The sequence below is a fragment of the Pan paniscus genome, chromosome 3, assembly GCF_029289425.2.
Source record: "Pan paniscus chromosome 3, NHGRI_mPanPan1-v2.0_pri, whole genome shotgun sequence".
Taxonomy (NCBI): domain Eukaryota; kingdom Metazoa; phylum Chordata; class Mammalia; order Primates; family Hominidae; genus Pan; species Pan paniscus.
In genome coordinates this window covers 141,234,811-141,260,848 of record NC_073252.2, presented here as the reverse complement: position 1 = coordinate 141,260,848, position 26,038 = coordinate 141,234,811, and the positions used below count along the sequence as shown (strand labels likewise).

Sequence of the window (26,038 nt, the reverse complement as noted above, 5' to 3'; positions counted from 1 at the left end):
ATGGTAGATGAACCCCAAATTTAGTTGCAAAAACTTTAACCTTACTTCAAATTTAAAGGAAAGAAATGTTTCAAAATTATTTCACTTTTTTAATGCGATAAAAGTTGATGTTTTGAAAACTTCATGAACAGCTAATTAAAAATTAATTATTATAACTAGTTATTGCTATACCAAGGATTATACAACTGAAGAAAATGTTTTGTTATAGAAATGCAGCAAAGAATAAACAAGTCTATCTTGAATAAAGCACAAAGTTAGCATGTTCTCAATTTCCCTTTTAAGCCAATTATTTCTATAATTTAGAAGGAAGACCTTATCACCAAAGTGGACTTTTTAATTTCACATATCTTTTTTTTTTCTTTTTAGAGACAAGGTCTTGCTCTGTCACCCAGGCTGGAGTGCAGTGGTGCGACCATAGCTCACTGCAGCCTCAAACTCCTGGGCTCAAGCAATCCTTCGACCTCAGCCTCCTAAGTAGCTAGGACTATGGGAGTGTTACCACGCCCGGGTAGTTTTTTCACTTTTTTGTGGAAATAGCTCTCGCTAGGTTGACCAAGCTGGTCTCGAACTCCTGGCCTCAAGTGATCCTCCTACCTCGGCCCCCAAAAGTGTCAGAATTACAGGTGTGAGCCATTGTGCCAAGACTATTTGGCATATCTTGAACTTCTTCCAGAGCCAAATTATAATGGGTACGAAACTATGCAGATATTTAAAAGAAATATTTTTCAAAAATATTTGGGGATGTGGAAAATGTGCTCACATATATTGTTATGTTAAAAAAGCCAGTTTCAAAACAGTTTATAGTCACTCTTACAAAAGAATAACTATATATAGCTATATAAATATGTATAGAAAAATCAGTCTGGAAGTAAATACCTTAATATTTTAACAGCAGTTTTTCTCTGAGTAGTAGAGTTACAAGTAATTTTTCTTTTCTTACACTTCAGAATTTTCAAAATCTTCTACTATAACAAATGATAAAAGTATACATTTTTAAAGGAACTAAGCATAAAGAACATGACATTTAAGGCACAGCTTCCTCCTTTCATTGGGTTCTATAAGAGGACAAAGAATGTGGTTTTGGAAACAGCACAAGTTATTCTGTGTCCAAATCATATATAGAAATCTCAGAAACACACATTTTAAACTGCATGTCAAGTCTCAATGATCTGATGGTGGCCATTTCAGAAAGATCAGAGGGGTCCCATAACATACGGAAATACAGAGCCTCTGGGGAGTGGGCCAGAGTCATTACAACACACAGCTATTATCTACATTTTATCTCCACTAAATTGACTTAAAAATGGAAAGGAGAGTGTGTGTAGCACTCAAACATCTGTGACATATCATTATGGAAGAAGAATATTTCTAGGAATTCTTATTCATAATTACTACTTTCAAACTGAGAAAACAGCAGAAAACAACTGTTAAATTAAAAAGAAGTGCATGCATGTCACAATTTAGTAATAGCCAAAGTCAACTAGAAATCAGTTTCTATTTCACAACAGCAGTTACAAAAAACATAAAAATCCTCACGATTAGGGAACAGAGTCAGAATAAAGTTTAAACCTGGAGAATGTTACTTTCTCTGCACTCTCACCCATCATAAAGCATAACAGGGTCTGAGGCCACGTATTTACTTGCAGACACTGAAAAAAAAAAAAGTCTTAACTGCTCAAGCTAACAAATCAGTGTCCTCAGCTTCACACTATTGGTCATATGATCCTCCAAGTGTTGTTTCTCAGACTTTCTCTGACAGTCTCTTCTTTCTTTAAAGCCAACAGATCAACAAAATAACCTAAACTAACCAAGCTCTTTCACTTTTTGAATGATGGAACCTCCTAACAGAGCAAAACAGGACTTTGAAGGTAGTATTTCAGGAAAAAGAGAAAGTAGGGAGTTTCAGGAAAATGTCTGATAAAATTCCATTGCTTTTCCAAAACAACAAAAGCATAGTTTCCCCAAGTCCCAAATACGAAAGCAAAGCAGAAAATAAAAGCAAGTTCTTTTTACACTATTCCTGAGGGAAACACACTTTCACTTGTTATTTCAATGAATACTTTCTCCACAGTACTATTTCATTTCCAAGAGAAAAAAATATACAGACTGAATAATCCCTAAATGTTTTAGAATATATCTATAATACCTAAACAAATATACAGCTCCACTGAGAAATTCTACCTGCCTTAAATAAATATTTAGTTAACCGAGGAAGAGATGTTTCAACAATGAAATAACAATGAAGAAAGTGCATAACAAAACAGCATTAGTCTGTCTAACCAAAGAATAAGCCAAATGACAGCCTGGCGGCATAAAGGTTGTAGAGTAAAAGAAAAAAATGCTACCAAGATACTGAATAAGATTCCAATCTATTAGTATAAAAATGATGAGGAAAGCAAACACACCTTTCATGTGAGCGGCCTAAAAAGGCAGCTTCTCTGTACCTCTGACTTCCAACATCCTGTTCATGACTAGAGTCTAGGAAAGTAATATATGACCTCAGTAATGCTGGCCTGGCCTGCACCCAAGTCAGTGACTTCAACTGCTCCACATTAATAACAAAAGCCATACAGAGCGGACGTGCAGGGAGAGTGGAAGAGATGGAAGACTCTGGGGCAGGCTTCTAAAAGCAAAGCCAGCTCCTGTTAAAGAAACTGGCCAAGTACTGTTCAGAAACAAGAGCTTCTTCAGTTGTCTTTATAATGCCTATAGTCATTCCACACGATTTTAAAAAACGGTCTTCACTGAACTCTAACAACAAAATGATCCTCCCTATAACAGACTGGAGCAAAATACCACCTCCCAGGGACTGTTCTAAGCACTTTATATCAATTAAGGTACTTGATCTCCAACGACCCAATTAGGTAAATGCCATTAGTCTCAGTTTACAGATAAGGAAACTGACTTAAAAGTAGGAGACATTTCAAGAGCACAGAGTTAGTAGACCCGAACACTGGCTCTTGGGCTACAGAGGCCAAGGGCTGAACCACTACAGCCGGTGATACCATACTGAATCTTTCTAGTGCTTACATCCTGTCTGCCTAACACCTTAAAGAGGCTGCAGACATAGCAAGTCCCAGGGCTACAGTCTTGTTGCTGCCATGTGTTCCCTGGATTTGAAGGCAAGGGCAAAAGCTAACTTGCATTGAGTACCTACTGTGTGCTAGCCCTTTCAGAAAGACAAATTCCCTGGTGATATAAGCATTATCATCATTATTCCTATATTACAGATGAAAACTAGATTCTGAAGGTTTCAGTAACTTGCTTAATGCAAGGGAGAGGTAGCACTGGCATTTGAACTAAATCTGTTTGTATGTGGCCCATGTTCCTCCCACTACAGAAAGTGTCCTGCCTCCTCAGTCACAGGTTGATCCCCTAAATGGGTGACTTCTCCAACAGCCAGAGATGATCTCCCATATTTTAACCAGTCATTTTACATATGAATGCTATTTGAACTACTGGGAAGAACATGGAGAGGGAGGAAAGATAGGTCAGTAAAATTCCAACACAACAGCAAAAAAACTCTCAACCCACAGAAAATCCCTACAATTAGTTAACGGAAAGCATATCTGGCATACACTCAGCGCTGCTGCAGAGAACCATGAACTGTAAATATACGTAACTATTTCTTTCTGGTGTACATAAACTAAACATCTGCAAATCATATTACATTTTCAGTGCACTAGAGGAACTCACTATTGAAAAGAATTCTGTTGGCTGGGAGTGGTGACTCAAGCCTGTAATCCCAGCACTTTGGGAGGGCAAGGAAAGAGGATCACTTGAGGCCAGGAGTTCAAGACCAATCTGGGCAACACAGTGAGACTCTATTAACAAAGAAAAGAAAACTGTGGTTAAATTCCTTTGTAGGGTCCAAAGTTCTTTTATAATAAACAATCCTCTAATTTACTTTCTAAGTCTTTGAATTTTCAAAAACAGTTATATTTTATTTTAGGCAGAACTATGGGAATATATAATAATTCAAATTATTTTACATAAGCTTGGGATGTAGTTCTGCCTTAAAATTGAAGAAATGAACCATTATATATGTCCAAACTTTCTCTAGCCTGTGGTTATATGAATTGCTAAGTTGCCTGTCATAACAGCATATAAATTAGTTTGATTTTATAGCTTGGCTAAGAATATCTTGAAATAAAAAGAGCACTAGAGATTCAAAATCTGATAAGTAAAATTAAAGATAGTACCATGAGACTTCTGTACACAGAATGTAAAAATAACAGGGTTTCAAGATTCAATATTCTCATTTTATGAATAAAAAAACTGAGGCCCATGTCAATATTCTCATTTTATGAATAAAAAAACTGAGGCCCACGATTTAAATGATCTCTTAGACTTAACCAGGGTCCACGTTAGAAATTCAATGGAAGAAACAAAATTAGAATCTAGTATGCTAATGCCTAATTCAAGGTATGGTTCAGAATGGACCCCCTCTGATGATATAATACTGTATTGTAAGCCCCAAAAGAGCAGAAACTGTGTCATATTGCTGGTTCTCTCTAAGCTCCTACAAATTACCTTGCTTAATACATATTACTGGCCAGGCACAGTGGCTCACATCTGTCATCCCAGCACTTTGAGAGGCCAAGGCAGGATAGCTTGAGCCCAGGAGTTCAAGGCCAGCCTGGGCAACATGGCAAAATCCTGTCTCTACAAAACATACAAAAAATTAGCTGGGCACTGTGGTGTGCACATGTAGTGCCAGCTACTCAGGAGACTGAGGTGGGAAGATCACTTGAGCCCAGGAGGTCGAGGCTGCAGTGAGTGGAGATCACTGCAGGCTAGCTTGGGTGACAGAGCAAGATCCTGTCTCAATCAAGCAATCGATCAGCCGGTCAATCTAATTCTCCCTGTGGTGGGAGAAGGGAATCAGAGGTGGCTGATATAGTAGGCTACCTCATATTTCATTTCTAACCTTTATAGTTTGTTAGATCCTAGGGTCTCAGCACATAGTTATGCAAAATCACTGCTAACCGTACCCAGAGAACAGAGCATCGCAAAACCCAGATGTATCATCTTATGGATATCCTTAAGGATGCAGGATTGGAAGGCAGGAGACACTTGCAAATCAGTTAACCTATCCGGCTTAAGATTTCTCTGCTCCAGAATGAATAAACTCTATTTTTTGTATCTCTAAGTCCTCTTCCAACATTAAATGTTACTGCTCTGCCTGTTTCCTGAATTTTATACATTTGACACAAACATTAATACTTTAATAAGCCCTTTTCAACTTGCCTCTTTGTTTGCTGAATTATATGCATAACTCTGTTACATATATAACTCTGAATTGTAGTCCCCAGCAACCCCTACCCCACCTCAATGAATGAGGCTTTGGTCTGCAATGGCCACTGAGTCCCCCTTTTTTTCATAACACATTTTCTACCAGAAAAGCTCCTCGGGTTTGGGGGATTTGGCCCCTATCACATCTAGTTCCTGGCTTCGGGGCCTAAGGCTAGGCCACTGACATCAAAAATACTGTTGGGAGGCCATGGTCTCTCCAGAGAGGCTGCCTCTGTTTGGTCTCTGGTGAGACCTTGAGCAAATGAATGCTGCTCAGACTACTAGGAGATACAAAGGGTCAGCTGCAGGGTCTGGCAGTGTGAAGCTTGTCCCAGGCCAGAGGCACAAGGTCAGAGAGAGGCCAGGGCTTGGAGTATGAGCTCTGTTGTATAACCTGAAACTTGAGAGGGTGGTTCAGAAAGATAGACAAAGAAAAAATAAGAGAGGTTTAGAGACTAGAAAAACGAGAGAGAGAGAGAGAGACTTTGGAAGTTCCAATAGGCTGTCACAAAAAAGCAAATGTTTCTATCATCCATGTAGGTCAAAATAACATGCATTTATTGTATTTGTGAGCGAAATAGGACCTTACTAATTGTTGCTAAGCATAAAGATTTTTGTTACTAATATATGAGTGTCAAGAAAAAGAAAGGCCAGGATACAAGATTTTCATAATTAAGAAAAGAACCAGAACATATATTGTATATTTGCATAGGACTTTACAGTTTGCAAATCACCTTCACACAAATTCTGCTCTGATCCACACAACTATCCCCATGACATTAAAAGAAACTGAGGCTTGCGAGTATGATTTACTTGTCCAAGATGCCCAAACTGCTATACATCTGCTACATCTTCAGGTCTGCTGGGAGTTCTTCTACCACACCACCAAGTCTCTTTAAAACTACTTTTCCTCAAAAGCAACCTTTTCAGAGAAACAAAATTTATCCTTATGCATTTTTACAATTTTTCAATTTTATTTCATTCTTAGTATTGAAAGTTGCTGTAGGTTGAGTATCATTAAACAGTGTTTTTATATGCTATACATCATTGCCCCTTGTACAGCAAAGCGTGTGAGTATATGATGAGTTAAATAATCTTTGAGGGCTAATATGGAAACTTTGCCACCACGTGTACTATACTATCATTTCTATGGGACGTTCTGTTCCAAGCTACATTCAACAGACCTAAAAGGGATTGTTTAAAACACATGAACGTGGCTAAAAATAATCACCACTGCAAACCAGAAATTTCTTGGATTTCACTTCTCTTTTTCATTTCATTTAAACATATACAGACATACACAGAGCTTGTTTTCACTAAGCAGCACATACGGCATAAAAAGCTAAGTATTTCTGTATAACAGAAGAAATTTCATAAAACTCCCACATGATGATGGTGGATTACATAAAGAAGTGGGAAAGTCCCCTCTGTCCCCAAACTGTGCCAAGACATCTGACATGCTCTTATCTGCCAGGACTATACAGTTATTCAACTTAGAATCCATTTTTTAGATAAATTAGCATAATATCATAATGATCCAAAAAAGTTCAAAAAGAACTTCTTGCCAGAATAATTAACTTCCTGAGGTCCTCCAAAAGATCTGTTCTGAGAAAAACGTCTCCCTGCCAAGGCATTTCAAATACTAAAAGCAGAGTGGCAGATTTTCAGTTATAAATTTCAACAAATCACCAACCATACATGGTTGAAAGTTTTTTCAATGAGAATCAAGGTGTCAAGTTTAAGATACAAGAAACAAAAACCCTCCCCCCAACAAAAGCCAGCTTCCAAAAAGGAACTAATCAAAGCATTGTTGCAACCTCTATGTCTATTAAAAGAAACAGGTGATCAGAACATTAGGATAAGTTCAGTTAACAAGTTCTTCTGATGCTTTTTATAGTACTTGGCTTATTAAAAATGGATTCATCCACAACTTTTCGGAAACATTTTTGTTGTGTAAATTCAGATGTGACTGTATTGAGCTTAAACCAAAGCAAACAAAACAAGAAAAAAAAACAAAACACCAGACTAAATCTAAATATTATTCTGGAAAACATTCATCAGTTAGCTTTTACTCTACCTCAAAGAGCAGGTATTGTGAAGCCTGGTGGCTCCAGATCCTGCCATTTTCTCCTTTGCCCTCAACTCACAACAGTCCTTCCAGTAGACTATTTGAAAAGACAGACTAAGAATGATAGGGATCAAAATAAAAGCAGCTTACATGCATGAGAAACTCTGAATTGCCTAATTTCAGTCCCAATGCGTCTCAGTCTGCAGATCCTCTATAATTTTTGATGAAGTACAACATAAACCTGTTTAAAGCTGTTTACAATCAAAAGGTACAAAGTGTGAGAACCAAATTCTCTTGGTTATTGAGATGAGTCTTAAAATAACCACAAGAGCTAATATTTAATTTGGTGTTCTTACTTTTATGTGAGATTTCTTAGTAAGACACAAAATGCCCTTATAAAACAAAACAATCTACAGAGGAAATATTAATATCTCAGCTATTTCTCCAGTATCATGATGGCTATTTTTCAGGTTTAGAAAGCAAGTCATTTTTTGAAAAAGGCCAATTATCATTACTTTAAATACTCTTCTATATCTCTTTTTTGATGCATGTACTTAGAATAGCCTCATATGAAGCCCAGATAGCTCCACAGGGCGATACTAGCAATCCAGCCACATTCCAGTGAGTTCTTTTTAATCTGAAAAATGTTCAACATACACCTTGAATTCTTTTTTAGTAGTGCTGCACATCAGTTTTTCTGTGTTTTTCTCCCTGACCTATTTCTATAAGCTTATGCTTTCTTATTTTGAGTAACCTGAAAGTAGACACATGTTCATGATCTGTAAGCAAACTTAAAACAAATAACCCTACAAGCCCTAAACAGTATTACCTCATATAGTTGTATTTTTTCTTTTTTATATTCATTCCTTCCCTTAGGTTATAGTTCTGCAGGTATAAAGCATAAGTATAAAGGTGGAGGTGGTGCACGGGGTTGGGGAGGGGTGCTGGCGCTGGTGTGGGGCGAGGAATTCTCCAGGATACAACATTCCAGATGATTTCTAAGTTCCCTTCCAAAGCCACATTTCTATTACTTGCCGGTTTCTCTGGTCGGCATTTGTCCCAGACAGGAGCTCCTATGCAGCAGCGGTTCTCAATCTCAATTAGGGGGCGGCTATTTTGCCTCCAGGGCACACTTGGCAATGCCTGCAGACATTTTTGTTGTCACAGCTGGGGATGGGGTGCACTACTGGCATCTAGTGGGCAGAGACCAAGGATGCTGCTGCTAACTAAACACCCTATAATGCACAGGGCAGGCCACACAACAAACAATCATCCAGGCCACAATATCAACAGTGCAGAGGTTGAGAAGTCCCACTGTAGAGTAACAAGCTTAGGAAACTAAATGATTTGTCATATTTGGAAAACTGCAGAGGCCATTTCCTAAAAGATTTGCTTTCATACTCCTAAACAGGTAGCTGAAGAGACTTTTAACTCCTAAAAAGGAAGCAGAAAGCAACAGCGTTTATTCACAGCCCCCTTTCTTCCTTTATCTCCCTCTTTCTCATCCACACCTACTGCATGATCAATGTTGGGAGGCAAGATAAGTCAGCAATGATCCCTGACTTCCAGGTGCTACCATATAGCGAAGGAGATGGAATGGTCTCCTTACCACCAGGTGGCAAGTGCTCAGATACGGCAAGAAGCAATGGGGTTTGCAAAGTGCACACATTCTTTAAAAGGTCCGTTAGGTATAAAAACTGCATTTAATTAGCAGATACTACTAAGGAGCTTTCATTGGCAAGTTTTAAAATAGATCAATTCAGCTAGAAAAGTTTAGTCCCATTAAGAAAATGTGTTTTCAGGCCGGGTGCAGTGGCTGATGCCTGTAATCCCAGCACTTTGGGAGGCCAAGGCGGGCACATCGCCTGAGCTCAGGAGTTCGAGACCACCCTGGGCAACATGGTGAAACCCCGTCTCTAGTAAAATACAAAAACTTAGCCAGGCGTTGTGGCGGGCACCTATAATTCCAGCTTTTCAGGAGGCTGAAGCATGAGAATCCCTTGAGCCCAGGGGGCGGAGGTTGCAGTGAGCCAGGATCACACGACTGCACTCCAGCTTGGGCTACAGAGTGAGACTCCAAGAGCATTCCTGGAGGAGCATTCTTGAAAAAGTATTCCAAGAATCACTGGGTTTACCAGCCTTACAAGTCATTCTGGATTCTTTCTGTAGCAGAGGTAAGTAAGGAAGGCCAGATGTCAAAGCAATAACTGCACAATGGGAACAACTTGCTTTCTAGAATACTTTGAGACATATCCATAGGAGCCATACAATTTTTCCTCCAAACCCAGACACTCATGAAAGTAATTCTTCCAGGACAACGGTAAAAACTAGGACAAGTGTTCATGAGAGCCAAGACTGTATGGCAGAACTTCAGAAGCAACTTTGGTTGGACAATGATGCCCATGTGAACCCTGTGATAGCCACAGATAGTAAACCTAACTATGACTACTACTTTTTTAGTCAACTAAAAGTCAGCTATCGTCAAAAGGCAAGAAATTTGACACTCAGTATAAAATACACACCGAACACATTCAAGCAAATGCCAAATCTAGAAAATTTGAACATACTGTGTTTATGAATCTAAAGTATAAGATTCCCACAATAGTGTGCACCAGATGGGATTTAGCCTTTTCTCTGCAGCACATGAAAAGCAAGAAAAATTGTTGAACAGGTTTTCCTTTCCTTTGACTAATATCCTGATTCCCCAATCGGCACAGGCACATTTCTGGTACTTGCAACCAATACAAACCCTCAGTGACAAGTCACCTGACTTGACTTGTTTAATCACATTCTGATCCATGGACACTTTGTACTAAGCAAGAGAAGCAACTCCTCTTGAAAGTCATGCTGCCACCAAAATGTATGGGTTCTTGGGCATTTGAGTGGAGTCAAGATGTTATACATATAATCTAGAAAATCCTATAAAATACAACACCAAACTCCTTGGAAAACAAAAAAGATCTCCAGGAAGAATGAGGTCAATACTCTCCCTGTCTTCACTCCAACTCATAAATAAGGAGGCATCTGACAAAAAACCCACTGTAGTCTTACATGGAGCTTGCAAATTAAAAACTAAACCAAAACATATACCAATGCTTTGGACACATAACTGAGACTGAATGAAAAAGAAAGGTCACTCCCTGCAATGTTAGAAAGGTAAATATATAAATATATATATATATATGTATGTATGTGTATATATATATGTATGTATGTATATATATATATGTATTTAGAGAGAGAGAGAGAGAGAGAGAGAGAGAGAGAGAGAGGGTTTCACTCCCATCACCCAGGCTGGAGTGCAATGGTGCAATCTCGGCTCACTGCAACCTCTGCCTTACTGGCACAAGCAATTCTTGTGCCTCAGTCTCCCAAGCAGCTGGGACTACAGGCGCATGCCACCATGGCCGGCTAATTTTTGGATTTTTTGTGGATTTGCATTTTTGCCATGTTGCCCAGGCTGGTCTCAAACTCCTGAGCTCAAGTGATCTGCCTACCTTGGCCTCCCAAAGTGCTAGGGTTATAGGCGTGAGCCACCAAGCCTGGCCTCTAGTATGTTTTTTGTTAAGCCGAGTACCAGATGGAAATGCCATCATGAAATGAAGACTGTATCTTCATTTTTCAAAATGTTTGGATAAAATGCAGAAATGTAAAATGGATGACATATTAAGGCTGTTCACAGTTATTTGAAATGTCATACTAAAACAGGATTAATTATTGAGCTGCTATAATCTGAAGGAAAGGTCTGGTGCTATTATTCTTTTTTAATTAAACAATTATATTAAACACCTAGATGAAGTTTGAGAATATGCTTGTTAATTATGTAGACAACACCAAGTTAGATGAAAGACAATATTCCAAAGGATCTTAATGTAGAATACTGCACAGACAGCGATGAGATGACATTTTAATAGAGATGTTGGGTAACATATTTATGTACATAAATTGTACGAACAGAAGTGCTGGAGACCTGGCTTTACAGCCTAGCTCAACACTGAGAGTCAAGTAACACAGATGTGTGTGTGTGTGTGTGTGTGTGTGTGTGTGTGTGTGTGTGTTTTTAAAGGAAATTCAATCCTCAGATGCATTACTAAAATTAAATAACCAGATCAAGGGAAGAAATAGTCTAATAAGCATTACCTAAGTTGAAACCACATCTGGAAAGATGAGTTGAATTCTGGGAGCATCATTTTAAGAGGAAATTAATTATCTGGAGGAAGACCAGGACAGTTAAAGAGTATAGACATCATACCATTTGAGAAACTGTTGGCAAAACCAGAAAGGTTTGGCCTAGGGAACACTCCATGCAAATATGATGGCTTTCTTCAGCTGTTTACAAGGCTATCATGGGGATACCCCTGAACAAGTTTCCACTTGCCAATATCTCTTCAAAACGTAAATGCTATACACCAGGCTCAGCTTGACAATAAGAAAGCAAACATGACCTCTCTAACATGGCCATTTGATTCAAATAGTCTAAGATGAATTTAGGCTTTTTGGCCACTGCATTACACAGTTGACTCAGAATGACTTCAGACCCAATTTAAGCCACAGTTTTCTCTTGTGACCATGGTTAACTGCTGTTAATCTCAGTAGTTATCACCTACAGAGACCATATTATGTATTTGCTTAATGTCTGTCTCTACCTACTACAATGTAAGTTTCATGTAAGGCAGAAGCTTTGTCTTGTTCACAGCTGAATACCCAGCACCAAGAACAAGTCCTGGCCTATAGCAAGCATTCAATAAATAGATGTTGAATAAGTGAATGCCTGTTAAACAAACACCAAAAATGTCATAAAGGGACCAAAAGACAGAAGGCAAGAGAATAGCAAACGGAAGAACTAGCAAGCAACAGAAGGTACAGGAAGGAACATTTCAATGCAAGAATAACCTTCTACAGTTGTTCAACAATGGAACAAGATACATTTTTTTTTTTAAACTAGAGATGGGGTTTTACCATGTTGGCCAGGCTGGTCTTGAACTCCTGCCCTCAAGTGATCCACCCACCTGGGGCTCCAAAAGTGCCAGGATTACAGGCACTAGCCACCATGCCCAGCCAAGATGTTTCATAATGTAAAATTTTGCTCTCCATAATTGAATACATTAAACTAGATGCTGAATGAACAGGAAGTCTGTATTTTTGGATGCTTGAACTGGGTAACCTCAAGTATTTTTGAAAGTCAATGATTCTTCATAAAAATGAGTTCTGTACAGAGCCCTCAGAAATGATACCACAAATCTACAACCATCTGATCTTTGACAAACCTGAGAAAAACAAGAAATCGGGAAAGGATTCCCTATTTAATAAATGGTGTTAGGAAAACTGGCTAGCCACATGTAGAAAGCTGAAACTGGATCCCTTCCTTACACCTTATACAAAAATTAATTCAAGATGGATTAAAGACTTAAATGTTAGACCTAAAACCATAAAAACCCTAGAAGAAAACCTACGCAATACCATTCAGAACATAGGCATGGGCAAGGACTTCAAGACTAAAACACCAAAAGCAATGGCAACAAAAGCCAAAATTGACAAATGGGATCGAATTAAACTAAAGAGCTTCTGCACAGCAAAAGAAACTACCATCAGAGTGAACAGGCAACCTACAGAATGGGAGAAAATTTTTACAATCTACCCATCGGACAAAGGGCAAATATCCAGAATCTACAAAGAACTTAAACAAATTTACAAGAAAAAAATCAAACAACCCCATCAAAAAGTGGGTGAAGGATATGAACAGACACTTCTCAAAAGGCGACATTTATGCAGCCAACAGACACATGAAAAAATGCTCATCATCACTGGCCATCAGATAAATGCAAATCAAAACCACAATGAGATACCATCTCACACCAGTTAGAATGGCGATCATTAAAAAGTCAGGAAACAACAGGTGCTGGAGAGGATGTGGAGAAATAGGAACACTTTTCCACTGTTGGTGGGACTGTAAACTAGTTCAACCATTGTGGAAGTCAGTGTGGCGATTCCTCAGGGATCTAGAACTAGAAATACCATTTGACCCAGCCATCCCATTACTGGGTATATACCCAAAGGAATATAAATCATGCTGCTATAAAGACACATGCAGACATATGTTTATTGCGTCACTATTCACAATAGCAAAGACTTGGAACCAACCCAAATGTCCATCAATGATAGACTGGATTAAGAAAATGTGGCACATATACACCATGGAATACTATGCAGCCATAAAAAAGGATGAGTTCATGTCCTTTGTAGTGACATGGATGAAGCTGGAAACCATCATTCTGAGCAAACTATCGCAAGGACAGAAAACCAAACACTGCATGTTCTCACTCATAGGTGGGAACTGAACAATGAGAACACTTGGACACAGGGCAGGGAACATCACACCCTGGGGCCTGTTGTGGGGTCAGGGGAGCGGGGAGAGATAGCATTAGGAGATATACCTAATGTAAATGACGAGTTAATGGGTGCAGCACACCAACATGGCACACGTATACATATGTAACAAACCTGCACGTTGTGCACATGTACCCTAGAACTTTAATTTAAAAAAAAAAGAGTTCTGTACTATCAATGAGGACAGCAGGGATATCCCACTCACTATAACATCTGCACAGGACTGTTTCCACTTAACTCCAATCTACTCCACACCTATTTGTACTCTTTGAGCCTGAAGAGTCTGATCTGTCAAGGACTGCAACAATCCTTGTCCTACACTGGTTGTGTTTAGTCAAAAGGGACAATGGCTGGAGACAGAAGAGCCCAGGTCAGGGAACAGAACTGCTGGCTGTGTCCCTGTATGTTCTCAGTGGACAGTCTCCCTTGACTGCAGACCTCAGCTCCTATAAGGCAGCCATTTGTACACAGCCAGTGGTTTGATAACATTTCCTCCTCTTTCTTCCTCATGTACAGATATTAGCCCTTGCCCCATACCCTTTTACTTGCCCTTGTATATTCTTACTATACCCTACATTTTTACTGTCTTTTTATGAAATGTTCCCCAAATTATCCAACTTGTGTGTGCCATCCGCCTCCCACCAGGTCCCTGACCAATGCAACACCTAAGTGAGTGCTTATGCCATTTTTGTTTGACCACTTACAAGGACAAAGAGGGAGCACACTAGGTTTTGGAGAACTGTAATTGTTAGACATATCTCCTTTATATTCAGCCAACTCTGTAACTCTTATTCATTAATTTTAGTGCTGCTATGGAAATAACACTAGGCCTTTTGCTTATTTGAAGCCAGTTTTCAAAAACAGTTATAATGATGGGGAAACATACAATAGGCACGGGTCACAACGTATGAGTCTCATGTCTCAGCACAACTGCATAGGCAGCTTGAATTCCTGTGCCTTCTGTAATAGCAGCTTCCCGGTTTAGCAAGCCTGTTGGCTTCAAATCCAATCATTCCTTCAGAAGCAGGAAGCAATGTCAGGTTATCATGCAACAATATCAAATCTGGGGCACCAACAGCAGTTATGAGGAAATCATATATATATTGTGTTCCTTCTCCAAATATGAGTTTATAAAAGAGCAAACACCACAAAACTTTTTTCGTCTTCTATTATTGAGGCTGACCTTCTGTGGGAATTACTAGAGCAACAGGATATTTTCATCCTGCATTGATTTTTTCTTATAAAAAGTATATCAAGTGTAAAAACATTGTCTTTTCTCACTGTAGCCAGAGTGAAAAACTAAATGAATTAAAGTGCTTGGTAAGAGCTGGTATTTCTTGGCCAGCTGCGGTTGTTCACACCTGTAATCCCAGCACTTTGGGAGGCTGAGGCAGGCAGATCACTTGAGGTCAGGAGTTTGAGACCAACCTGGCCAACATGGTGAAACCCCATCTCTACTAAAAATACAAAAAAATGGCCAGGTGCGGTGGCTCACAACTGTAATCCCAGCACTCTGGGAGGCCAAGGTGGGTGGATCACCTGAGGTCAGGAGTTTGAGACCAGCCTGGCCAACACGGCAAAACCCCGTCTCTACTAAAAAATAAAACAATTACCTGAGCGTGGTGGTGCACACCTGTAATCCCAGCTACTCGGGGGGCTGAGGCTGGAGAATAGCTTGAACCCAGAAGGTGGAGGTTGCAATGAGCTGAGATCATGCCACTGCACTCCAGCCTGGGCAACAGAGCAAGACTCCATCTCAAAAAATTAGCCGGGTGTGGTGGTGGGCACCTGTAATCTCAGCTACTTGGGAGGCTAAGGCAGGAGAATCGCTTGAACCTGGGAGACAGAGGTTGCAGTAAGCCAAGATGGCGCCATAGCGCTCCAGCCTCTGTCTCAAAAAGAAAAAAAAGAGTTCATATTTCTTTATATGGCCTGCTGTCACAGAAAGCACCAAGTATTTCTTTATACAGCCTTGTATCACAGCAAGCAAACAAAAGAGCAGGTGAGAAAAATGTACATTGAATGAGTTTAGACAAAAGAAAATAAATATAACTTTATAAGTATTATAAGCAAAGAGGAAAAAATCTGAAGAACTCTATAAAATATGAAGAAAAATCTCCGAAGGAATCTACTGCCAAGAACTACTTGTATATTACAATTAAAACATTTTAAATTGCATATATTTATAAAAATTAGGCATATTTGTAGTAACTTGGAAGAGTGGGAATGGAGAAGATAATGAAAACTATAAAGCTTTTATAATTCCTACTCCAACAAGTTTTCAAACTGTTTAAATATCTAAGTTTTAGACAATCACCACCAGCATCATCCACTCCAAATACAGCACAGTGTAAGAAAACTGACAACTGTGATGAAGAAAACAAAAATTAAGAGATCCCTAAGAGTGTGGTACCAATACTGGGCTGCTGTCCTGCCTATGGCTCCCTTTCTCTGATCTTTGATCACATAAATTAATTATCATTAGAATAGAAGAAATTATTTGCCAGGTAGTTAGGAATGCTTGTTTTTTTTTTTTTCCTCAAAAAACAGGACCTATCAATAATATCTTTTTTCCCTTTCAAAGGCCTGTGGATGTGACTAAAAATACTAGTCCACGATCAAAGTCCTTTCCACTCTGCACCTGAGAAGAGTGCTCTGTGGACTGCTCCATGATTTGAACTTAAGGACCCTGGCCGAGCAGCAGTGGCTCACGCCTGGAATCCTAGCACTTTGGGAGGCTGAGGCGGATGGACTGACTGAGGTCAGGAGTTTGAGACCAGCCTGGGCAACACGGTGAAACTCCATCTCTACTAAAATACAAAAAATTAGCCAGGCATGGTGGTGGGCACCTGTAGTCCCAGCTACTTGGGGGGCTGAGGCATGAGAATTGTTTGAACCCGGGAGGCAGAGGTTACAGTGAGCCAAGACTGTGCCACTGCACTTCAGCTGGGGCAACACAGCAAGACTCTGTCTCCAAAAAAAAAAAAAAAAACCCTCATCTGATTTGCACTTCTATCTCTGACTTAAGGTCGATCCAAATAGGGCATCAAAAAACATGGAAGACATACCCTCAGCCTTTGCACTTACAGGAGAATTTATTACAGATTGTTTCATTAAGGTATTGGAACTTATACCTCTGTAAAGAAAAAAAAAAAAAACAAACAAACATTTACTGACCATACCCAAATATGGCATGTCCAATATAAAAGTGAAAAGCAATGGCTCTGGGGCTTTCCTGCAAAGAGGTACTTTATATACATTTTCTTCGTTTGACCAACGTATGTTCTCACTCTCTCCCTTTTAAACTTAGGACTTCTAAGTATATTGTATAAATAAATATCGAATTTCCTTTCCAGGGACATTGAAAATGCCCCCAGTCCCACTACCAGATATTGGGTCCATTTCAACAAGCATTTATTGAGTTCCAATTACGTGCACAACATTAGATCACTGTATCAACGATGGGAAGACAGGTTTTCTCCCAAAATGTAGTTATCCTCCTTAATTCCTGAGACAAAGTTTTGTAGCTTCCCAATTAGAAATAATAACTACCAATTTACCCTACATTCCAGCTTTTGCAAGGCTATTTCTGATACCAACAGAAATGTCCCTGTCTCATGGTTAGAATCTGAAATGAGAGACAATTATACAAGTAACAAAAAGCACAAGCCAAAACTGTGGCCTGGACAAAATACAGTGAGAATACAGTAAATACTGTTATTCAATCAAGGGGAAAAAAATTTGGGAAAAAAATACCATTTGAGATAGTCCTTAAAGAAGGAATGGCACCCAACCACGAAAGACATGAGACGTGGACAGAGACAGGTAAGAGAAATGAGCCTGGGAAATTATGGAGGGTCTTGAGGACCATGTGATTTTCAATTCAAAAATTAGTGTAATCCAGGCAGGCCAGTGCCTCACACCTGTAATCCCAGCACTTTGGGAGGCTGAGGCAGGTGGATGGCTTGAGCCCAGGAGTTCAAGACCATCCTGGGCAACATGGCAAAACCCCATCTCTACAAAAAACACACCCACAAGAAAATTAGCTGAGCATGGTGGTACATGCCTATAGTCCCAGCTACTTGGGAGGCTGAGGTGGGAGGATGGCTTAAGCCTGGGAAGCGGACATTGCAATGAGCCGAGATCATGCCACTGCACTCTAGCCTGGACGATAGAGCCAGACCATGTCTCAAAATAATAATATAATAATATTTAGTGTAGTCCATTTTGGATAAAGTGTGATATATCCACACAATGAGATACTATTCAGCAATAACAAGGAAGGAGTGTGCCTGCGTATGTATGTATGTATATGAGGTGATAGTGAGGGAATAACAATAACAGTGTTTACTGATAGTGAGGGAATACCTAATATAGAAACTTTGAAAACTACAGAAACACATTTAGAAAAAACACAAAAATATTTGCAATCCCAACACCCATATATATTATCCTTATGGAATAAACTTTTAAAGTCAAGTCTCTGTCATTCTATTTTTATGTCAATTTCGTAATGTATGTGGCTCTACTCTTTTTATAATAAAAAGCTAGAATTAAATGGTTTGTTCCTGGGTTTTTCATTTTTATAAATAACAACAAATTTAGAATTATTTAAAAGCTATAATGGTGGGGTTACTGCTCTTAATTGTTATTAATGAATGTAAATATGCTTTCTCTATTATCTAAAAATAAATTTGATAACAGAACCACATACAACAAGGAAATACGCAAATGAATACAGCATAAAAATCACAGAATTACTGAATTTCAGAGCTGGAAGTGACCTTGTGGACTATGAGGCTAATTTCGATTTAAACAGAAATCTGACTATGACCTCACCAGGATAGGGTCCCTATTTTATTCACGTATGATTCCTTTGTACAAAGCCCTACATGTGCCAGGCACCCTATAAATACATTTGAAATAAACTAGCAATGTTTGTTGGATGAATGAAATTCATTTTAATGTAATGATTTATAATCTCAGAAAGAAAGACTTCTGCCTCTGGTCTTTCTCCAAAAAAAATGGCTTATTGTTCATTTATGTATTAGTAATGAATAAAAGCCTGACAGGAGAACATGTAATGGTAGTCCCCAACTAATGGAAAAGTTTTAATCCAAAAGTTCGCATGTAAGTAGATTCATTTGAACTCAATGCATTTTCCCATAAAAACAATGTTGTACATTATGGGTACTATGGCCAGCCACGAAAGCTCCCTTAAGTATACAGTATAGTTCCAACAGACACTAACCACCATGTAGAAAAATGCTCTATGGGAAAATGTGTTCAGCATCCATTGTGGGAACCATGTTCTTGCTGCTGGCCAGGAGGCAGGCGCCTTCAAGATCAGAGATTGGGGGATACACAGGTAAAAAATCAGAACAGGGTAAAGTTGTCAAGAGGGGTATAGAGAAAAACAGTGTACTCCCCCAATCCCCCTTTCATGCCTCACTCATTCACCAAGCAAGCACATCTTGGTGTCTTCTATATGTCAAGTCTTGTACTAGACATTGATGGGGCACATTAGAGACCAACATTGACATGGCTTTTATCCTTCTGGATCTTACAGTCTAATAGGGAAGAAAGATACTGAAGGATTAGAAAAGAGAATGGGGATGAGGGTGAATGGAGAGTAGGGGTATGATGAAGAGAAAAGAATATTAGTAATGTTAGGTATCATTTTCCCCTCCTTCTTCCTCTACCTGCATCTGCTTCACAAATGGGGTAGAGAGGATGAGGAACAAATAACTAAAAAGTAGATGCAGGGCCGGGCGCGATGGCTCACGCCTGTAATCTCAGCACTTTGGGAGGCAGAGACGGGCGGATCACAAGGTCAGGAGATCGAGACCATCCTGGCTAACACGGTGAAACCCCGTCTCTACTAAAAATACAAAAAATTAGCCAGGCGTGGTGGCGGGCGCCTGTAGTCCCAGCTACTCGGGAGGCTGAGGCAGGAGAATGGCATGAACCTGGGAGGCGGAGCTTGCAGTGACCGGAGATAGCGCCACTGCACTCCAGCCTGGGCGACAGAGTGAGACTCCGTCTCCAAAAAAAAAAAAAAAAAAAAAAAGTAGATGCAGGGAGAGCTTTAATTTTTGTCTCCCCTGCTTCTACTCCTTTTCACAGATCTCGATGCCAACTAGTGCAGGCCAGAGTTGACTGGCATTGATGTGGGACGTGGGGAGTGAACAAGCAAACACTGGGGCTGTAGGAGTGAAGAGAAAGGAATCAAAGGAAGGAAATTCCCATCCCCCAGAACAAAGGAGAAACATGCTCTTGTGATGAGCACGCATAGGATGAGGCTGCACCTATGTCAGGAAAAAGCCGTTCTGCTGAAGGCCCATCCGAGACAGACTTGACTCTGGACACCTAGCCCCACAAACATTGTCTGTTCCAACACATATCAAGTTTTCCCCATAATTTTATGTAAACTACTCAGGTATACTCTCATTCTTACTTGAAACTAAATTTGTATGTCTATGCCTGTGTACTCTAGAAGTTCTCTAAAGAGGGAGGAATTAAATAAACTGTAATCACTCATCCTTTCTTAAGTTTAATTACCATGATGCTTTAAGGTGACATTAGGCTCTTTTGATTTGCAAAAAGACAAACAAATAGCATAAATGGTCAGAAGATTTCACAAGCCCATGCACGTAGGAAGGAAAGTGGCAGATTAGCATCAATGTGGGCAGATACAAAATAACAGACAGAGAGAATGAATCTAAGTCATTCTTTTTTTTTTTTTGGAGACGAAGTTTCCCTCTTGTAGCCCAGGCTGGAGTGCAATGGTGTGGTCTCGGCTCACCACAACCTCTGATTCCCGGGTTCAAGCGATTCTCCTGCCTCAGCCTCCCAAGCAGCTGGGATTACAGGTGCCTGCCACCATGCCCGGCTAATTTTTGTATTTTTAGTAGAGATGGGGTTTCACCCTGTTGGCCACACTGGTCTTTAACTCCTGTCCGCCCAACTCAGCCTCCCAAAGTGCTGGGATTACAGGCTGAGCCACCACGGCCAGCACGAATTTAAGTCATTCTCGAGGGATGATGGCCTCTAAAGCAACAGATGTAACTCTAGGGTGGGATGTGGGGAACATCCTAGTCCACCTAGGCTGCTCACTGCCTGGGTGTGGCCCCAAGGACCACCAGAGCAAAGGCAGCATTAAAAAACAAGAAACTAAAAATTCAAACACAAAATTGCATGTGTCCACTGAGTATATGAACCTAAAACAGTGCAGGGGTTCTATCACCGCACCTCATGGCATACTCACAGAGAAGGTAAAGATTCTGCAAATTTGATTTCAAACTACAGAGGCGAGCATAACTTCCCACTTGGCCATCCACTCCAATGGCCTATTTTCCACCTTATCCTATTTTGGTTCCTGGCTCCCAACCACACTTTCCTTCTTCAACTATGCTCTTGGGCTCCCCTAACAGGTTCCTATTCAGGTTTTCCTTCTACCAAATAAAAACCACTCTGTCTCTTTCTAACCCACCTCCAGCTCATGTTTCATTAGGTCCTATAGTACTACTTCTCTTACTCTGCAAGTTCTTCCCAGGACCACCTCACCAATGCCCACAGCACCCAGGAGCTCTTAAGGTCTTATGACTCCTGAGTCTGTAGCTCTGGTCCCAGTCACTCTCCTGAACCTAGCAGGATCTCACAACTCATGATAAACGATAAGTAGTGGATTATTAAGAGAAACAATGCAGGACTCTCAAAAATTTCTAGTTTAAATCAAGGAGGTTATCTGTGCTTTTTCACAAAATTTCTATGAGGAGGAATGCTGGTATGATAGCAGGAAGAGAGGTGTTGAAGCAGATACGTGCGGGTTTGAATTTCAGCACTGCCATATGCACTGTGTGATTTTGGGAAGTTACTCTGAGCATCAGTTCCTTTACAAAATGGGGACAATAATGTCTACTTTTCAAGGCTGTTGTATGAATCAGAGATAAAATTATAAAACAAAGAACTATCAAGCACACAGCAACTGTTCAACAGAGTATTATGCCTATGTGTCAGAGGCATTTGAACCAGAGTGACTCCATCTTGAATGGGGCTGGGTAAAATAAGGCTGAGACCTACTGGGCTGCCCTGCCAGGAAGTTAGGCATTCTTAGTCACAGGATGAGATAGGAGGTGGGCACAAGATACACTGTCACAAAGACCTTGTTGACAAAACAGGATGCACAGAAAAGGCCGGCCAAAACCCACCAAAACCAAGACGGTTATGAAAGTGAGCTCTGGTCATCCTCACTGCTCATTATACACCAATTATAATGCATTAGCATGCTAAGAGACACTCCCATCAGCGCCATGACAGTTTACAAATGCCATGGCAACATCAGGAGTTACCCCTTAGGGTCTTTTTAAAAGGGGGAGAAACCCTCAGTTCTGGGAATTGCCCATCCCTTTCCTGGAAAACTCATGAATAATCCGCCCCTTGTTTAGCATATAATAAGCATAAAAATAGCCAACCAGCAGCCCTCGGGCTGCTCTATGGAGTAGCCATTCTTTATTCCTTTACTTTCTTAATAAACTTGCTTTCACTTTACTCCACAGATTTGTCTCTAATTCTTTCTTGCAGGAGATCTAAGAGCCCGTCTCTTGGGGTCTGGCTCAGGACCCCTTTCTGGTAACATATGGATGCTGCTATTAAGAAAATACTGAGAAACTATGGGTTCTGTTATAACATTTTTCTCATAACTATTATTAGCATCTTAAGTAATGTAGGAAGGTAGCTGTTGTCCTTATTTTTCTATCCTTCCACCTCCACCTCCAGTATGCCATGTATGGTGGACTTATGTGATTCTTTTAGGTTACCCAGCATCTGAACTTTCCTTCCTATGTTTGGAAAATCATTAACAATTAACACTACAGGCCAGGGGTGGTGGCTCACACCTGTAATCCCAGCACCTTGGGAGGCCAAGGTGGGAGGATTGCTTGAGCCCAGGAGTTCAAGACCAGCCTGAGCAACATAACAAGACCATGTTTCTTAAAAAAAACAAAAAACAAAAAAAAAAACCACACACAACACTTCAAAAGCTGAAAACTCCAAGTAACTGCTTTTTCAACCACCCCTGCAATCAGACTGCAGTCACATTACTAGGTACACTGGCTCCACCAAATAATCCATCCCAGATTTAGAATCTCAAGCAGTTACAAATAGTAAGAACCGTACAGAAACCTGGGCCAGAGGTAGGGGCAGTGATGCAGTTCCCAAAGGCAGCGGTGGTGGCATTTGGGGTCTCGTGTGACTGTGCTGGTGCAAGATGCAGGGCCTATGATCATGTGCCAGGAGGCAGTAGCAATATATTCCCCAGATCAGTTCAGCATCATTGATCCTGGCTGATAAGCTGCCAAGGTGAGTTCTCAGCTTTTCCAGAGAAACTGTGGCTACCTAATATTCTTAATAAACTCCTTTTATGATTAAATTAGTCAGAGATGTCTATTGCTTGTAACTGAGAATCCTGACTGATACTGCAAGTCAGGTAACATTTCATTGCCTTTGGTCAAAGGCCACTATAAGATCTGCAGAGCAAACAAAACAGTGAGATCTCCCCAGTAAGAGTAAGTCAGGGTGTCAGAGTGAGCTGCTGAGCAAGATGTTACTAGCATTTCTGAAATATATTTCTTAAAAGGAAGGACAAGATGAATAAATCAGCATGCTGTTTTAATAGTAATCTAAAATATGATTTTACCTATCAGACTGAAAGATGCAAAGGACACTGGCTATACCCTAAAATGCATCCACAGTTACTTTCTGGAATGTCTGAAGGTTGCGTATTGCAAAAGAAATCCCTCCAAAAAAAAAACTCCTTCCCAAAAACTTGAATTTTTAACCCCCTGCTTAACTATTCCAACAGAAACAGTGATGCCATTCCATTAGGCTGGCTCAGTCAGTAGCAGCACTTTATGTTAGCCTGATAGCAAAAATATGTCTTGTTGGGGAAAGGATGAGGTAGAAATTAAAAAATGTAAGTTTTGAAACTGGAAATAAGCACTCACACTTTGTTTTTAATTAGAATTGATATTTCTCCTACAATAATCTGACTTCAATTACCTTGGGCAATGCATTTGATTTCCCCTAGTCAATAAAAGTAAATTGTATAGAAGTTCACCTTAAATTTTCCTTTTGGCTTATTACCAGTAACTTTTACCACGGTACTTAAAAAAATATTTTCAGTAAGACCAAAATTGCCGCAGAAGTCACGCGAAAAACAAAACTTTGGCACATGAAAAAAATTCTTATTAACAACAAGCATCAGGATTCTGAGAAAAATCAACCCACGAGACAACTTTTTTTAGCATGATGGCAAGAATTTGGGAAAAGGGAACTTACAGGAAAAAGAGTTTGTTTTGCCAATTATTCATTCACCTTTTTTCCTTCTATTTTTGTAGTGTCCAAGTAGGATTCCTTACCCCAAACCTAATTTTATTTTCCATTTTGTCCTTTAAAGATCTCAATCTTCTGATTATAAAATCTAACAGTTAACCACTGAAAAGGCAACAATTCCATGAATGCAGGTTTTTTAACCTTTAGTTCAAAAAACAAAACTTAGAATGGAAACAAAGTATGTTTTATCTCAAATAATAAAAGCAAATTTAAAATAGAAAAATAACATAAGAAACAAAATCAGAATCAGGAGAATGTAAACTGAAAAATTTCCCAGTTCTTGAATTCCGGTTTTTTAAAATTGATGTGATATATATGGGATTATTCTCCCCCTCATTATTTCAGAGTAGGACACAGAGTGGTGAATCTACTTATACAAAAGAAACATCTGTCTTCAATCCAGGATTCATATAAAGTTAGATCATTTGCACAAGGCCATATAGTTTTATGCAACATACAACAAAGAGCCATTTCCTCTTCTACTCTCTAAAATCATTATAAACCAAAGACACTAAAAAATCAAGCAGGCTGCAACTTGCCCAACCTACAGAAATGAGAATCTCTTTTTGGGTATTTTGAACTAACAGTGACTCATGGAAAAAGGCAGGTTGCTGCCAAATTGAGATCTTCAAAGTTAGGGTTCCCCGGCGTTCCTTTGAACCAAGGAACCCTGAAATTGGAGCAAATGCACAGTATAACACGATAGGGAGAAACCATCACCATCACTTTAGGGGTTAACAAACACCCTTTGCCACTGGCAACCCCTGAAAATCTCAGAGAGACCCAGTAGGGAAGGAAGAGGTACTCTAGGAAAGACTTTGACATCCACCATTACATTCCAATCTTTGGCTGGCCTGATTATAAATGAATATGAAAAGGACATACTCAACAATGACCGGGGCACACAGCCTTACAGAGAGCTTAGAGCACTCACACAGGGGATAAGGCACAACTTTTCATAATGTTAAACACTGAAGAGCAGTGATGTTTTGGGAAACCCAATAATCCTACAACTGGACACAGTATCATGCAGCCACTAGAAGTGGTCATCACAAAGCACATGGAAATGTTCTCTCATTATACACCGAGGGAGGAGGATAACAGGACTTGTCTAGCCTTTACTGTTTTCATATTGGGTAAAGACAGATAAAAATGCTTCCGTGGGTTTTTTGTTGATTTGTTCTGCCTATGTACAAAACTCATTAATGGAAATAGTTAATAATCTACTTTCAGTATCAAACATTTTCAGTATCAGATCCAGCATGCTACATCTCATCTGGATGAGGGGGTCATCATCTGACCAGACTTTACTATAGTTTCACATTTATTTCCTGTTACTCAGAGAAAACGGAAATGGCCCCAAAGGAGGCCAACCCTTGGGCACCTGACAGCTGGGGTTCTTTACGACATCACTCCTTAAGTACTGTTTAACTTCTCATACCATTTAAAATGTTATCACACATTTACTTAGCTCTGCAGTTTATAACCAACCTACCAAACGGGACAAGCCAGTCTGGATTATACAATATGTAAATAAGCCAGGGAGCTAAGGAGCAAGCTGACAGCAGGACAAGTTGGAACCGGGATACAAGTTAAACCTTACTACACCTGAAGGCAGCCTCTTCATTCACTTTCTCTTCATAGGGCTTTATAACTAAAACATGGAGAATACAAACACCAATTCAAAAAATTCTACGTATCCCCACAAATACCAATTAGTAAGTCACCAAAATTAATTAAAGGAAACATACAAGTCAATATTTAAATTTCATTTAGCTTTTTTAATCTGATGAACCTACTGAATACTCATATTTGGGCCTGAAAATATTAATGCATTCTAAAGAGATTATCAGTAATGTGTATCTTCTTCTCACACACACATGCTATCAGCTTAAA

General features: G+C 39.7%; 1 protein-coding gene across 3 annotated transcripts in view; it reads right to left on the bottom strand.

Annotated features, from left to right (window-relative positions):
- The window catches only part of GAB1 (GRB2 associated binding protein 1), a 136,590-nt gene that overhangs the window by 89,014 nt on the left and 21,538 nt on the right, over positions 1 to 26,038 (bottom strand). Inside the window, exon 1 of one of the 3 annotated variants that reach the window (XM_008974135.5) lies at positions 2,406 to 2,543. The exons of the other annotated variants lie outside the window; for them this stretch is intronic. The gene's annotated coding sequence lies outside the window, so the exon portion shown is untranslated. Of the gene's footprint in view, positions 1 to 2,405; positions 2,544 to 26,038 lie in introns of those variants that run through there. 3 annotated transcript variants of the gene reach the window in all.